This window comes from Camellia sinensis, chromosome 6 (assembly GCF_055761805.1).
Source record: "Camellia sinensis isolate YWXY chromosome 6, ASM5576180v1, whole genome shotgun sequence".
In the NCBI taxonomy this organism is placed as follows: Eukaryota; Viridiplantae; Streptophyta; class Magnoliopsida; order Ericales; family Theaceae; genus Camellia; species Camellia sinensis.
The window spans coordinates 138,766,554-138,784,879 of record NC_138966.1 but is presented as its reverse complement, the minus strand read 5'-3'; the positions used below and the strand labels follow the sequence as shown (position 1 = coordinate 138,784,879).

Here is an 18,326-nt window from a genome sequence, read left to right as displayed (position 1 = left end):
GAGTGTGGATACAGCTTGTATGCTTATCTGTGGATATTGTTGATATACATATCTGTTGAGAATGTGGATATAGCTTTTATGCTTATCTGAATGTGAGATATAGTTTTTATACATATCTGTGGAAATGAAGATAGAGCTAGCATGCTTATCTGTTGAAAAAGGGAAAATGAAAAGTAATTGGGACTTGTAAGTCGTTGACATAAATATGTAATTTATGTGATTGAATCAGTGTTGACCAACTATCAATTGCTAATGTTTTAGTCATTGTCCATGGTTGGTTTAGTGTATTTCTACTGGGCTGTGGCTCACCCTATATGGGAATATCATTTTCAGGTACAGGAAGCATGCCACCTCCAAGGACATAGCTGGGAGGCTAGTGGCGGGCATAGTTTTGTCGTTTTACTTTTGATGTATTACATGTAATTTCAAGCCAAGGGCTTAATGTGTAAACGAGTTAGAACTCTTTGTTGTAACCAAGTGTTAACTTGGAAAGCTGTAAGCCCGTAGGGCATTTTGTTATGAGGTTAACATGTAATACTTATGTCTTGGAATTCTAATGAATGAAAGGAATGCAGTTAGTTTAAATGTAAATGCATGTCTTACCTGATGGGTTTATTGTTATCATTTTGAGGGCGTTACATCTACCACGTTATGACACCACCATACAGTGTCCTCTACAACGTTATGACACCCCCATCCAGTGTCCTTTACACCGTTATGGCACACCCATCCAGTGTCCTCTACCACGTTATGACACAACCATACAGTGTCCTCTACCACGTTATGACACCACCTTTCAATGTCTTCACCAACGGTCTGACACGACCATACAGTGTCTCCTATCTTTTTTTTTTATTTTTATGTATTTTCTTGTTTTATTCCTCTCTTCAAACTCAAGTTGGTTAGTTTCTATCCTCCTTGAGTTTGCAGGGGGCTGTTAGAATTTCCCAATTTACTCCTCCACCTACCATCTCCACTAGCACCCACTTCACCTACCACCTCCACTACTCCTCACCTACTACCCAAACCCTCTCCTATATAATGAGCCACTCTGATTTGTAATACTACAACAATCTTGTAACAACAAATCAATCAATAATACATATATTTTTACAGCTTGACCTTACAAGTAGTATCGTCCGAAAGCCTTATGTCTCTTATTTATGAAGGACTCTTTTGATTAACGAAATTGAGTTCACATTTGGTTGTGTTTCCTCTTTGATGTCTTCAAAAGTCATTTCTTCTTTTTTTTAATTTTTTTTTGTTGGTCCCAATTAACGGCAATTGGACAATGCTACGGCTAACTTGAAATTAAATAACATGTCTAGCATTGATTTTTTTTTGGAAAGTGACGAGCATTGATTGGGTTGTGTAAGAATTGTTATATTGCATGGGTGTTAAGTGATGTTACATGTACTATTTAATTTATCAATTAGTGTATCAATATACTTTATGATATTATCACCCATTATATAAATTATAAATACTTAAAATTTTTAAAATTATGTCACATCATTGGTTAATAAACTAATTAGTATACCAATTAATATATATAGCATTACACGTGATTATTCGATAATTCAAAAATATAGACATGTGATGCTCTAGAGTAGTATAATTGGTAGAGATGGCGGGATATTAACTATTTATGTTAGGTGATTGAAAAAAATAAAGAAACATAATAAATAATAATTGATGAGAGAATAACCACATAATATTCCAAGACTATTTGCATAATTTTTTCAGTTTGCGCTAGCCAATTAGCAATCAACAAGTTAGTCCGTTTAATAATAAAATCCTTACATTAGCTAACGCCATTTGAAATGTCATGGCAACCAACATATTATCTAAGGCCATTGTACTCAACTAACATCTCATTATACCCACACACAGGGTGTGTGCGGTGTAAGTCGACGTGATTTAGGAGAAAAATAAAAATTATATGATGGTTAATAAATTGATAAAAGTGTCATTAAAAATTGTCATTTTTCTTACCAAAAATTTGCAGTTCGATTGGCAAATAATGATGCATTTGCCTTGACAGTTTGGACAGATTGACAGTTTATAAAAAATATAATTCAAATTACAGAATTTGAATCAAAGAGTAAAAAGATTTAATTTATAAATTAACTAAAATAGTCAAAATTAAAATATTCATTTAAGATAACATTAAACATTAACAAATTAATAAACTAAAAATTCAACAATCCAAATAAATTATACAATAATAATTTAACAAGGCAATAAATACTAAAAAAAAAAATATCATTCAATATCCAACATAATTCTAAAGCTAATCCCCAGAAATGTCAACACTACTCCATTTATTGAATGTCTTGGAAATTTATTAGAATGTTATGAGAAGAGTTGTGAATCCCAAACAAATATAAATAAATAAATAAAAATTATTAATATGAGTTTTAAATAAAAAAAAATTAAAAAAGAAAAAGAAAAAAGAACAACATTAGTGATCCGAGACTGTGAGTAGTTATGTTATATATAGAGAGACAGAGACTTATATGGCATACATATAAACCAAACTGTGAGTAGTTATATATATATATATATAGAGAGAGAGAGAGAGAGAGAGAAGAGCCACGTACCGACGACGATGAGCGGAGAGCAACGGCGGTGAGGAGAAAGCAGCGGCGGAGAGGCAACCGGCGCTGACAGAAACGCTATGGCAGCGCTGATCGGAAGGTAAGGAAGAAGAGGAACGAGAATGGAGAAGAGCAACGGCACGACGATGATGAATGAGATGAGATGTTTGGGGTCAATTAGGTTTAATTGAGAAATTATTCTGTGTGTGTGATTATATCTACATTTATGGTAGACGTAATCTAATGGTTGCTGGATGTGTATAGAGCATAGCAGAAGCGTCAAATTTGATTGCAAAATTATTTGTCGGGTCAGGTTGGGTTACCTAGCGGGTTGGGATTTTCAAACCGTCGACTGCTACTTCTGCAACACCCACCTGCGCAATCCGCTGCCAGAGTTGAAAAAATGCGCGACTCGATGCAGTTTGGTGCAATTTTAACGATATTGTGCAAAGCCCTCCACACATGCAAAACTTGCCTTTTAAGTACCATAACAGGTATTATAAAAATTTTAAAATGTGTAAATAGAATTTTTTCATAACTTTTTATAATTGTTTCATTCTAAACAAAAACATTCATTATTATAAGTTATAATTATAAGAATACCACTCTCATATTAAAATGTATTTTTCAAATCTATTATATAAGGAAAAAGCCTTTTTAATCCACAAACTTTGTGGCAGCTCCAATATTCTAATCTAAATTTTTTAATTTTCTGATTTTGAAAAAAAAAGAAAAAAAAGTCCCACCCATCATTTTTAAATAATCCTAAATCCTATCTTTTACTTATTCTATTTTTTCTAGGGGTGAGCATGGTCCGAATTGGACCGGATTGGGGTAAAATCAAGACCAATCCGTTATTTACGGTTCCTGAAAAATTGGAACCAATCCAATCCGTTTAAATCATGGAACCAATTCGAACCAATCCATTTAAATACGGATTGGATCGGTTTAGGACCACGGATTCACATAATTAAATAACAAAAATATATATATATATATATATATATATATATATATAACACTTGAATTTTATAAAAATATAAACATAGCGCTATATTTGTTCCATAATAGCAACATGTTTTTCTATAATAACGACATACTGTTCTAGAATTTAAACAACCATAAGAAAACTAGTTTCACCATAAGTATTTAGACCATTGCAAATTAAAACTTAAAACTAACAAAAAAAAGTAATAAAAGAAGATATTATACGGTTTTAGATTTGAGTTTAGATTTTACATAGAATAAGAGAAAATACTATGGAGGAGGTTGTATAATAAAAATATAGACTATTTGTATACAGTCCGGATCGGTTCCAATCCGGAACCGTGGGATTCAATCCGGAACCAATCCGTGAACTACGGATTTTTAATTCTTCAATCCAGAACCAAACCGCGAATTCAAAAAACCAATCCAAACCTATTAGATTGGACTGAACTGAATCAAATTACGAATTTCACGGATTCCTTACTAGCCCTAATTTTTTCCTTTACGCCTCCACAACCGTATCTTATTTTTCACCTCCACTTTTTCTGTGAGTAATCTTTCATTGACTTTATTGCTTTTCTTTTTGGCTTATTTTTTTAATGCTTGTTTTTCTTTTCATTTAATTTTTTGATGCTTGCTTTTCTTCACATCTATTTCTTTATTCAATTGACTTCCTTACTTCGACAGCCGCCCTTCTTCATTACTTCAACAATCAGCTATTATTTTCCTGTAAGTAATCTTCAATTGATTTCATTGCTTTTCTTTTCATTTATTTCACTATTCAATTGACACCATTGCTTTTGTTTTAATTTAATTTTTTATTGTGAGAACGAATGAAAATATAATTATGTTTTTTTACGTACATTTCGTTTTGATCAGACGGTGTGAAAAACAAATGTGATCGTATATTTTAACTAAGCCTGTGTTTGGCAAGTGGGTTTGCAGGCTTTTTTTGGCTATTTTAGCCACAAAAAACAAAATAGGCTATTTTAGCCATAACAAACAAAACATCACATCCAACCCATAATCATTACATTCTTCTCTCACAAAAAAACTCAAAAAAGCCAAAAAGCCAAAAAGTCCTTCTCAAACCAAGCTTTTAAGCCCAGGCTAAAATAGTCAAAAAAGCCAAAAAGCCAAAAAGCCAACCCACTTCCCAAACCAAGCCTAAATGTATTTCTTAATTTTCTGATTTAAAAAATAAAAACAACTTTCCCGTCCTTACGTAAAGAAACCCACTCCTACCTATTAATATTAACCTAAACCCTATATCACATCAGCATAAAGAAACTCTATAACAGCAGCCTAAACAAAAAAGTATAGGAGAGAGCAGCAACATTACACAGCAATTTGGGAGAGACAACAAGACAGAATCTTGAAAGAAAAACATGTTGGAAATAATAGTTTTATAGGCTTATTTTGAGTCAATTTTGAGTCCAAATTTGAGTGGACCCCACACATCTTTTGGGGTGGGTTCAAGAGGTGACCGTGTACCTTACCGCACAGTAAAACACACAATGAAGACGGTTTGTCAAAATCATTTATGACTGAATGAGAAGTTGACGTCGTTTCGGGTTTGTAGAATGGACAATTAAAGAATAAAATGTGAGTTTCCTTGTAACGCTTGTCCCACATTGAAACTTTTAGAGAGCTTGTATATGTATGGGGTGTTTGGGAACCAAAAGTTGAGGCTAAAATAGCCTCCAATACAAAAAAATAAAAATAAAAATATAGCACTCAGTGGGGACAAGTAGTGACAACCCCATCATTTCAGAAGTAAATGACAATTTTGCTCCTTTAGACCTATTTTGGAAAAAATGAGGTTAGGGACAAATTTGTCATTTCAGTTTCAAACTTCATTTCAAATACATTTTTCAATACACAATTCAAATAAAAATCCATCTTATCTTCCCAAATATAAAAACTAAAATAGCCTATTAAAATAGTCAAAAAATCAAAAAACCTTTAAAATAGCCACTTCCCAAACACCCACTATATAAGCTCTAAGTGGACAAATTTGGGTTGGGCACCAAGGGGCACCCCAAGTTTGAAGAAGGGAGGAGTTATGGATAAAGTGAACCTTGGCTCAAACCACCAAACACGCACGTGCGTCGGCACCACCGTTTGGCCGAGCGCGGTTGTGGGTGAGGTCAGTTCTAACATTAATTTTTTGAACTAAATTTATTTAAATTTTTTTCAAAATTATTTTTCTAAACAAAATTAATTCAAATTTGAATTCAATTTTTTCTGTCTAAAAAAAAAGTGCTCCTCCGGTCCATTTCTAGCAGTCCAGAAGGAGTTTTTTGGGATAGGTTACAACATAATTAAAACTCTAAAAAATAAATGAATAAAAATTGGGAATCGTACAAAATATTTGTGATGATAACCTAAATTCTAAACATCGCAAGAGACTAGTAAGTGGAATTGGAGAGCAATTTGCGAGTTTTGTTACGACAGTTTCGTAATTCCCCAAATTTCAACAGCATCATCAACAGTTGGGATCATGATAAAAAGATTATAGGGCCAACTTCATTTTATCCTCATCTATTTTGTATTTTGAGTGATATGCGGTTTGTCTCGTAACGTTTGAAAATGACCACATAATTTCTTATGATTTGTGGATTAAAAATGATTTAATAAAAAAATACTAAAATACTCCTAAATTTTTTGTCATCATTCGTTTGGAAAGCAAGATGCACTTAACGCCTATACTTTATTCAAAAATGATTGGAAACTCTAATAAAATAGCTCTAATGAGCTCTAATGAGAGTGGACCCCACTGTGATGTGATGTTTTGACCTTGATTTTTTTTTTTTATAATTTTTTTTTATTTCCTGCCACATCATTAAAGCTCAATTAGAGCTCCAAAATTAGAGGGATGTATCATTGCCCTACTTTATTTGTTAACCAAAAAAAAAAAGGCTCTATACATTATTCCAAATACGATTTACGTCTTCAACTTTAAAAATGAACATATAACCCTTATGCTTGCAACGCGTTTTACAGAAGCTCTTAAGTTAGACAAAATATTTGTCGGTACACTTCCGTTTACAAACCACGTTCAGATTATGTGATTATTTTCAAACGTTAAGGGTATGTGTACAAGGATAAATTTGCCCAAGATTAAAATATAAAATTCAACATAGCCACTTAGTCCTCTTCTACAGAGTATTACCAAAACACCCCCAATTTCCCAAAGTTATCAAACAATCTAGATCTCTTCCAATCAAATGTTTCTCCATATATAATATATACATATATAGTTTCAAAATTGACTTACAGAACCAGGAGTAAAGGACTTAACGTAGCTATCTTCCATCTTCCTCATACGGCCACGCATGAAAGGATCGCAAGACAAGTAGAGATTTTTCACTAGAATGGCGTTCTTCGAACCCTCTGGAAGCTGGAGACGAATGGTACCAGTCTTCACCACCATGTCTGACTCTTTGGGAAAACCACTCACGTACCCCTTAAGAATGATCTTTTTGTTGCTTACTTCCTCTTCCACCACCTCCATACCAACAAATCAAGCTCTCTCTCTCTCTCTCTTAATGAGATTTGACGATACAGATATAGATATAGATAGAAAATGTTTGGGAGCTAGAGGAAGAGAAGAGCTCTAATAGAATGGCGTCTTCACCACCATGTCTCAAGTGATGTTTTGACTTATGTTTTTGTATTTTTCTTTTTTCTTTTTGTTACTTTGTCACGTTAGAATTTTATTTTTAGAGTTCTGTATTATTGTTGGTGTATGGGAAATCCCACATCGGTCTACTTTCCCACTTTATAAGCAGGCTGGCTCCTCTTACCTTGCATAGGCCTTTTCTCCCAGTGGGGGAGGAACAAAACCGTGAGGCGTGTTTTGTCACAACCCAAACCCGCCCCTATGGGTTTAGCACCGTAACCGGCCAGTAATCCGAGATTACCGAAGGCCTGCTTAACAGTAATATAGTAAAACAGAGTACAAGGGCCTGGCGGAAGCTAATACAGTAAATAAACAATGTCCAATGAGCTGTGACAGTCTGAATGCCAAAAAGACTTTTCATATACACATATACACAGTGCAGAACAGTATGTACGACATTCATAATCATCCAGATCAGGGACCTGATCCCTACTAAACAGTACAATAACAGTCTATATAGTTAACAAAACAGTTACAGAGACAGACGGGGGAAATTAAAACACCCCTAAGCCATAGCTTGACAGGCTCGGAACCTCACAGTGAGGCACAGTGGTTGGCTTGACAAAATTGGAGCTTACCTCGACGCTTCTAGCCGCGGTCTGGTGCCCGTACACCTACATATATATATATATATATATATATAAGCAGTGAGCTAAAGCCCAGTGAATAACTTAATGCGTAAAGAGATTTAGAATGAATGTCCTTACAGTAATGAAAACAGTTCATTAAATCAGTATTTCAGTCGTTCAGTCAGTACAGTCATATGTGGTACATCCATTAGCATAACAGTACAATAAACAGTAGGTCTTGAAAGATCGAACAGTCAATGATGGCGAACAGTCAATGATGGCCATCAATCAGTAGAGAGTAATGGTTCCAACAAGGGAACCGACAGATATCTCTGTAACAGTAACAGTAGTTTCTAAGGATGCCACAATACAGTTCAGAATAGAGGACATACATTCATTCTATTAACAGTATCAATTCAGAAACAGTACAGTTCAATTGTTCAGAAGATAATCATTTTTGAACATATCTTTACACAGTTGTTACTCACAGAGTTCTGGACTACAGTTAGGCTAGAGCGCGTCCCCAGTCGCCAACCCTACACAGTTTACAGATTGAACACGCACTAAGCTACACAGTTAGGAAAGATAATAATTTAATCCCTAATTTGCCTCGGTGTGTTCTACATCTATATCCTCATTAAGATGCCTTAAACTAGGCCTAAGGATGCCTAGGATGAAATGAGGATGAAAATGTGCACTTTAAAAGCATTTTCAGAAAACAAGGGTCCTGCTCGAGCGTAGATTAATTCGCTCGAGCGGACATGCAGACAAAGGTTTCTGCTCGAGCGCAGACTTAGACGCTCGAGCATACTGCAAAATAGTCAAAAGTGCTAGATAGGTGAAAATCACGCTCAATTGGGCGCTCGACATCCGCTCGAGCGTAAGACACAAGGTCACGCTCGAGCGTAAATTACCCCGCTCGAGCTGACTTAAAAACAGAACAAAATGCTGGGAGCATGATTTCCACGCTCGAGCGCCAGTCACCCCGCTCGAGCGTGGGTTCAAAATCTGGAATTCCCAGATTTGAACCTCAAGCTCAAGTTCAGCTACAAAGGTATCAAATTCGATTCTTTTGGACCCATTTCCTAGAAAACACTTCAAAACTCATAGTTTAACAGGATTCAAAGCTCAATTTGTAAAATCAAGGCCCAAAGGTAAGGGAATTAAACCTAGTTTCAAACCAATTTTCATGAATAAGATTAACATGCGACATGCATGAAATTAAACAACTTACAAACCTCAAATACATGCTCTATTGAGCTAATATCTTCAAAGACAAGATGAATTCATGGACTTAACATAAATATGAGCATGTATGTGACAATTTTCCATGGAATCAACTCAAAATTCAATAATATAGGCATGCATGCATGAATTAAGCTATAATTCAACAATTAAGAGCCATAACGTGGCTCTAGACTTCAACTTGCTCTAAAACCATGCAAGAATCAATTGAATTCACAAACAAGAGGGTAGTTACACCACCTTAGGTCTTGTAGTTCAAGAATGGAAACACAATTTTGAAATCAACCTTCAATTCCTTCAAGTTTCTAAACAAATCAACAATGACAATTCAATTCTCTCCCTCACTCTCTCTTGGTCGGTTGCTCTCAAGAAAATAGGCTGATGAAAATGTTTGTCTGACTGTATAAAGGCTCAAATAGATGCTAGATAGTGGTCCACTAATAGGGCAAGTTTGTAAATAAGCCTAACAATGCTATTCAACCTTAATTAATCTAATTTAACCATACCAAATCGAATTTCAGATAAATACACCATAAAATCACATAAATTATGATGATCGTAAAACATTAATCAATTTCTAGTTCGGCCGCCGATAAGGCCTTCAATTTGGCAATTTAAACATAAAACATGAACAGATAATCAAACAGGCAACAGATAGAAATGCAATATAACAGATACTTAATCAATTCAGTTTCAGATTCCAGTCAGTCAGTCCAGTATTTCAATCAGTTCAATTACCAATTATAATCAGTCTTAGTTTAGCAATAATCGGTAGTTTATCGGTAAACAGTGATGAGGGTTGTTACAGTCTTCCCTCCTTAAAAAGAGTTTAGTCCTCTAAACTCGAATTACCTTCATTTTGGAAGAAAACAGAATTCAGTGGAAACAGTTCAAGATATCTTTTAGCCATGTCATCTTCCCTTTCCCAAGTGGCATACACGCCGCCATGGTTTTGCCAGTCGACTTTCATTAACGGAATCTCTTTGTTTCTCAACTTCTTGATCCGTCTGTTTGCAATCTGAATAGGCCGTTCCTCATAAGTGTAGTTATCACTCAGCACTACATGAGTAAGCTCTATCACATGGAAAGGATCCCGGAGGTAATCCCTCAACATAGATGTGGAAGACGTTGTGCATATGCTCAACTTCAGGAGGAAGCGCTACTCGATACGCCACTGGATTGATTTTCTCAATAATCTCGTACGGTCTCGACATATCTCGGCACTAACTTGCCTTTGACTCCAAAACGAGTCTGGCCTTTCATCGGTGTCACTTTCACAAACACGTGATCACCTACTTCATATTCTCTGTCTCGTCTTCTGACATCAGCATAACTTTTCTGCCTGCTCTGTGCAGTTTTCAGTCTCTGTTGTATCAGTTTTACTTTCTCAATCGTTTCATATACAATCTCGGGCCCGAGCAAAGGCCCATCTCCAACTTCTGCCCAGCAAATTGGAGACCTATATTTTCTGCCATATAATGCTTCGAAAGGCACCATATCAATACTTAAATGATAACTGTTGTTGTAGGCGAACTCGGCTAAGGGCAAATGGCTTTCCCAGTTTCCCTGAAAATCAAGGACACATATTCTCAGTAAATCCTCCAGAGTCTGGATGGTCCTTTCTGACTGGCCATCTGTCTGAGGATGGTAAGCACTACTCAGTCTCAATTTAGTACTCAATGCAGTCTGTAAGCTTTGCCAAAATCTTGATGTAAACTTCGAATCCCTGTCAGAAACAATGGACACAGGCACTCCATGCAGTCTAACAATTTCATCAATATAGAGTATAGCCAATTTGTCCGCATTATAAATTGTCTTAACAGGTAGGAAGTGAGCAGATTTAGTCAGTCTATCAACAATAACCCAAATTGAGTCCATACCTTTACTGAAGCAAGGTAATCTCACAATAAAATCCATAGTGATATGTTCCCATTTCCACTCCGGTATGGGTAAGGGCTACAATAAGCTTGCGGGTCGTTGATGTTCGGCTTTAACTTGTTGGCAATGAAGACATTTTGATACAAAATCGGCGATTTCTTTCTTCATTCCCGGCCACCAGAAATTTAGTTTCAAATCTTGGTACATTTTTGTATTCCCTGGATGGATAGACAGTTTTGAATTGTGGCCTTCTTGCAGAACTCTTCTTTTAAGTTCAGTATCATTCGGTACACACAGTCTTTCTTGAAATTTCAGTACATTATTTTCAAATTTGAAACCCGGTCTTGGTTTGGTTTCCCTTTCTTCGATGATCTTCTTCAAGAAGTCATCCGATTGTTGTTTCTCTTTAATTTCTTCAATCAGTGTCGGTTGAGCAAAAATAACAGCTATTGTTCCACCTTGTTCTCGCAAAACAATAACAATTTCAATTTCAGATTTTTCAAGGTCACAAAGCAATTCTTTCTACCCGGTGAGCGTTTGGCTAAATTTCCAGTCGATTTCCGGCTCAGTGCATCGGCAACGGTGTTGGCTTTTTCCGGATGGTACAAAATCTGTAGGTCATAGTCTTTAATTAGTTCTAGCCATCTCCGCTGTCACATGTTCAGTTCTTTCTATGTGAAGATGTATTTCAAACTCTTGTGATCTGTATACACCTCACATGTTGCCCCATACAGATAGTGACGCCAGATTTTCAATGCAAATACCACTGCGGCAAGTTCCAAGTCATGGGTTGGGTAATTCTTTTCGTGCGGTCTCAGTTGTCGGGAAGCATAAGCAATAACTCTCCCATTTTGCATTAAAACACATCCCAAACCCTTATGAAAAGCATCACTAAATGCAGTAAAACCATCCGTACCTGAATGTAGGGTAAGAATCAGTACAGTTACAAGTCGAGTTTTCAACTCTTGGAATGCTGATTCCCTTTGGTCAGTCCAGGCAAATGATATCCCCTTCTGAGTTAACTGAGTCAACGGTAAGGCAATTTTGGAGAAATCTTTGACAAATCTTCTGTAATATCCAGCCAAACCCAAAAAGTTTCGGACTTCTGTCACATTTGTTGGTTTAGGCCAGTTTACTACCGCTTCAACTTTCTGTGGATCAACTGAAATTCCATCTTTGCTAACAACATGCCCCAAAAACATAACATGATCAAGCCAAAATTCACATGTAGACAGTTTAGCATAAAGTTTCTGTTCCCTTAGGGTCTGTAGGGCAAGTCTCAGATGATATTCATGTTCTTCTATACTTTTGGAGTAAATCAGTATGTTATCAATGAATACAACAATAAAGTCATCAAGGTATGGTTTAAAGATTTTGTTCATGAGGTCCATAAAATGCAGCAGGTGCATTGGTAACTTCGAAAGGCATAACTAAAAGTTCGTAATGTCTATACCTCGTTCGAAAAGCAGTTTTGTCAATGTCTTCTGGTTTAACTTTCAACTGATGGTATCCTGATCTGAGGTCGATCTTAGAGAACACTTGAGAACCCTGTAACTGATCAAATAAGGCATCAATACGTGGCAATGGGTATTTATTTTTCACAGTTACCTTGTTCAGTTCACGGTAGTCAATACACAGTCTTAGTGAGCCGTCTTTCTTTTTCACAAACAAAACAGGTGCGCTCCACGGTGAAGTACTAGGCCTGATGAACTTCTTATCTAACAGTTCCCGCAGTTGCACTTTCAATTCTTTCAATTCAGTCAGAGCCATTCAGTAAGGAGCTTTAGATACTGGCTGGGTACCCGGAATCACGTCAACGGTGAATTCAATCTCCCTGTCAATCAAATCCCCTGGCAGATTATCTGGAAAAACATCTGGGAATTCTCTAACTATGGGAATACTGTTCACATTAGCATTATCATCAGTAGATACAGTCAATACAGAGCACAGATACCCTTTACATCCCTTCTTAATCAATTTACAAGCTTTCACAGATGAAATCAAATACGGAGGAGGTACTACTCCACTTTCATTAAACACAAATTCAGGCAATCCAGGTGGACGGAAAACTACTTGTTTCATTACATAGTCTATAGTAGCATGGTATTTCGTTAACTAGTCCATTCCCAATATTGCGTCAAAATGATCAATGTTCAGTGGCAGTAAATCAATATACAGATGTGCATCTCCAACAATAATTTCACAAGCAGGGTACATATATGCACAAGTCATGGATCCCTCAACGGGTGATGATACAGCTAACAGATAATTCATGGGTTCTAATGGTCTTTTCAGTTTTCGCGAAAAAGCATGCGACACATATAAATGCGTAGACCCTGAATCAATCAGTGCATAAGCATTTTGAGTACAAATAGAGAGAATACTTGACACAACGGTCTCGGTATTCTGCACATCTCCCGGTACTAGGGCGAACACTCAGCCCTGCCTCATGGGCTCTTTTCTGGTAGCTTTGGGGTTCGATTTTGGTGTAACAGTTGATGCTGTCACGCTTGGTGCAGCTTTACTATTGGCTTGTGGAGCAGAGGGCAGTCTTTAACCATGTGGCCCACCTTGCAACACATGTAACAGGCTCCAGATATTTTGTAACAAACCCCTTTGTGCGTCTTGCCACACTCAGAATAGGGTGGTATGAAACCACTCCCTTGGCTGGAGCTAGTTATTGACCCCGTATTCTGTTTCTTGTTCAATGGGTTATGCTTGCCTTTCTTGAATTTAAAACCCTGCCTTTTACCACGCCATTCAGATGCTGGTGTTTTAGTTTTCAGTGCCTCGATGTTCGATTCAGCCATCAAAGCTCGGTCAAGAACATTTACATAATTCGGTAGCTTCAAAACATTAATTATGTCCAGTATTGCAACATTAAGGCCGCCTTCAAACTTTCTGGCCTTCTTATAATCAGTGTCCACCATGTGTGGTGCATATCTAGCAAGCTCGGTGAACTTTGTTTCATATTCAGCAACAGACATTGTGCCCTGTCTCAACTATTCAAATTCAGTTACTTTTCTGTCCCTAACACACTGAGGGAAGTACTTTTCAAAGAAGGCTCCTTTGAATTGAGCCCAAGTCATTACAGTGTTGTCATCGCAGATAAGCATCCACCACCTTCTAGCCTCTTCTTGCAAGGTAAAGGTGGCTAGCAGTACTTTATGTGCTTTAGAGCACGGAAACACTTCAAATAACTTTTCTGTCTCAAGGACTCATGCTTCAGCTTTTAACGGTTCCAGGCCTCCCTGAAAGGATGGCGGTTTCATCTTGCTGAACTTATGTGTCAGTGCAATTATATCATCATTAATAGGTGGCCCTGGCTGTACTGGAGGAAGTGGGGGGCTGTGGGTTCTGTTGTTGCCCTAATCTCTCAGTTATGAGTTCCATCATTCTTTCCAGTCTTGCTATTCTTGCCTCAGAGGATGAGGATTCAGATTCATTTGCAGTTCTTGTATTATCCATTTCACTATAAGCAGTTATAGTAATTATAAACATAAGCAGTTGCATACTTAAATAGTTTATCACATTAGCATATATTCAGTCATGTCATAGTCACACATACTTTAACAAGTTCATGCAATGCCCTAATCGCTTTTCTAGGACATCCTATAGCTCATTTGGACATGTGTGTGTGGTATAACTCGTGGTAAGTATCGCTCTGATACCACTCTGTCACGACCCAAACCTGCCCCTATGGGTTTAGCACTGTAACCGGCCAGTAATCCGAGATTACCGAAGGCCTGCTTAACAGTAATACAGTAAAACAGAGTACAGGGGCCTGGCGGAAGCTAATACAGTAAATAAACAATGTCCAATGAGCTGTGATAGTCTGAATGCCAAAAAGACATTTCATATATACATATACACAGTGCAGAACAGTATGTACGATATTCATAATCATCTAGATCAGGGACTTGATCCCTACTAAACAGCACAGTAACAGTCTATACAGTTAACAAAATAGTTACAGAGACAGACGGGGGAAATTAAAACACCCCTAAGCCATAGCTTGACAGGCTCGGAACCTCGCAGTGAGGCACAGTGGTTGGCTTGACAAAACTGGAGCTTACCCCGACGCTTCTAGCCATGGTCTGCTGCCTATACACCTACATATATATATATATATATATATATATATATGAGCAGTGAGCTAAAGCCTAGTGAATAACATAATGCGTAAAGAGGTTTAGAATGAATGCCCTTACAGTAATGAAAATAGTTCATTAAATCATTATTTCAGTCGTTCAGTCAGTACAGTCATATGTGGTACATCCATTAGCATAACAGTACAGTAAACAGTAGGTCTTGAAAGACTAAACAGTCAATGATGGCCATCAATCAGTAGACAGTAGTGGCTCCAACAAGGGAACCGATAGAGATCTCTGTAACAATAACAGTCAGTAACAGTAGTTGCTAAAGATGCCACAATTCAGTTCAAAATAGAGGACATACATTCATTCTATTAACAGTATCAATTCAGAAACAGTACAGTTCAATTGTTCAGAAGATAATCATTTTTGAACATATCTTTACACAGTTGTTACTCACAGAGTTCTGGGCTACAGTTAGGCTAGAGCGCGTCCCCAATCGCCAACTCTACACAGTTTACAGATTGAACACGCACTAAGCTACACAGTTGGGAAAGATAATAATTTAATCTCTAATTTGCCTCGGTGTGTTCTACATCTATATCCTCATTAAGATGCCTTAAACTAGGCCTAAGGATGCCTAGGATGAAATGAGGATGCAAAGGTGCAGTTTAAAAGCATTTTCAGAAAACAGGGGTCCCGCTCGAGCATAGATTAATCCGCTCGAGCGGACATGCAGACAAACGTTTCCGCTCGAGCGCAGATTTAGACGCTCGAGCGTACTACAAAACAGTCAAAAGTGATGGATAGGTGAAAATCACGCTCGATTGGGCGCTCGACATCCGCTCGAGTGTAAGACACAAGGTCACGCTCGAGCATAAATTACCCCGCTCGAGCTGACTTAAAAACAGAACAAAATGCTGGGAGCACGATTTCCACGCTCGAGCGCCAGTCACTCCGCTCGAGCGTGAGTTCAAAATCTGGAATTCCCAGATTTGAACCTCAAGCTCAAGTTCAACTACAAAGGTATCAAATTCGACTCCTTTGGGCCTATTTCCTGAAAAACACTTCAAAACTCATAGTTTAACAGGATTCAAAGCTCAATTTGTAAAATCAAGGCCCAAAGGTGAGGAAATTAAGCCCAATTTCAAACCAATTTTCATGAACAAGATGAACACGCAACATGCATGAACTTAAACAACTTACAAGCCTCAAATACATGCTCTATTGAGCTAATATCTTCAAAGACAAGATGAATTCATGGACTTAACATAAATATGAGCATGCATGTGACAATTTTCCATGGAATCAACTCAAAATTCAATAATATAGGCATGCATGCATGAATTAAGCTATAATTCAACAATTAAGAGCCATAACTTGGCTCTAGACTTCAACTTGTTCTAAGACCATGCAAGAATCAATTGAATTCACAAACAATAGGTTAGTTACACTACCTTAGGTCTTGTAGTTCAAGAATGGAAGCACAATTTTGAAATCAACCTTCAATTCCTTCAAGTTTCTAAACAAATCAACAATGACAATTCAATTCTCTCTCTCACTCTCTCTTGGTCGGTTGCTCTCAAGAAAATAGGCTGATGAAAATGTTTGTCTGAGTGTATAAAGGCTCAAATAGATGCTAGATAGTGGTCCACTAATAGGGCAAGTTGGTAAATAAGCCTAACGATGCTATTCAACCTTAATTAATCTAATTTAACCATACCAAATTGAATTTCAGATAAATACACCATAAAATCACATAAATTATGATGATCGTAAAACATCAATCAATTTCTGGTTCGGCCGCCGATAAGGCCTTCAATTTGGCAATTTAAACATAAAACATGAACAGATAATCAAACAAACAACAGATAGAAATGCAATATAACAAATATAATTAATCAATTCAGTTTCAGATTCCAGTCAGTCGGTCCAGTATTTCAATTAGTTCAATTACCAATCATAATCAGTCTCAGTTTAACAGTAATCGGTAGTTTATCGGTAAACAGTGGTGAGGGTTGTTATAGGTTTTGCCAAAGTAGACAATATGTGCGAGGCACGGGGAGTGGTTGCTTCATTTGGCGTCGTCTGTGGGAACTCCCTTCGGCATCTAGAGGTATTGCGCCGGTGTCGAAACCAGCGCGGCTAGGGACTAATGTGCGGGAAATCCCACACTGGTCTGTGAGGGACTACTTTCCCACCTTATAACCAGGCTGACTCATCTTACCTTGCATAGGCCTTTTCCCTCAGTGGGGGAGGAACAAAACTGTGAGGCGGGTTTCGCCAAAGCGGACAATATGTGCGAGGCACGGGGAGTGGTTGCTTTGGCAAAACCCACCTCACGGTTTTGTTCCTCCCCCACTGGGAAAAAAGGCCTATGCAAGGTAAGAGGCTGAGGAGCCAGCCTGCTTATAAGGTGGGAAAGTAGTCCCTCACAGATCGGTGTGGGATTTTCCGCACAGTTGGATATAGATATATAGAAGCGTAAGTGTGCCTAATCAGTAAGCTAATTGTGACATTAAAGACGGAGATAAATTAGAGCATTTTTAACGTTTATTTTTTTAATTAAATTTAAATAAAATTTTGAGTAAAAATTTTATTTGATATATCACATGATTTAATAGAAAATTTTAAATTTTTATTAAAGTACTAATTGATTGAATGAATGTTCGGCCGGTCGATCGGTTTGATTTAGTGTAAATTGACCACAACGTGTAAGATAATTTTGTAAGGAAGAGGTTGTTTGAGAGGACATCCGCAATGATTACCTATAAATTTAATACGATCATGCTACGTAACTCGAATGTCGCGGCTCGAAACGCGGCTCGACACCAAAACGACGTAGTTTTGGTGTCGATTTTGTTTTTTTTTTTTTTTTTCTTTCTTCCCTGGTTTTGCAGAACGAAGAAGAAGAAGAAGAAGAAGAAGAAGAAGAAGAAGGGAGAAGAAGAGAAGGGAGGAGGAGGAGGAGGAGGAGGAGGAGGAGGGAGGGGAGGGGGCCATAAAAACCAGTTTGAGGAGGAGGGGAGGCTGGGCAGACGACGGTGGTGCTGCGACATCGGCGGGGCTGCGACGGAGGAGGAAGCAGATGCGGCGGCGGGAGCTACGACGACGGCGGGAGCTGCAACGACGGCGGGGCGGGGAGCTGCGACGCCGACCTTCTTCCTCTCCCTCCCTTCTCTTTCTCATCTCCCTCTCTTTCTCTCCCTCTCCCTCTCCCTCTCTTCCTCTCGAGCCATTTTCGAGCCTGGTAGCTTCGAGCTACCAG

General features: G+C 37.7%; 1 pseudogene; it reads right to left on the bottom strand.

Annotated features, from left to right (window-relative positions):
• The window catches only part of LOC114277986 (2-alkenal reductase (NADP(+)-dependent)-like), a 52,160-nt pseudogene extending 45,030 nt beyond the window's left edge, over nucleotides 1-7,130 (bottom strand).
• Nucleotides 7,131-18,326: the final 11,196 nt, after the last annotated feature.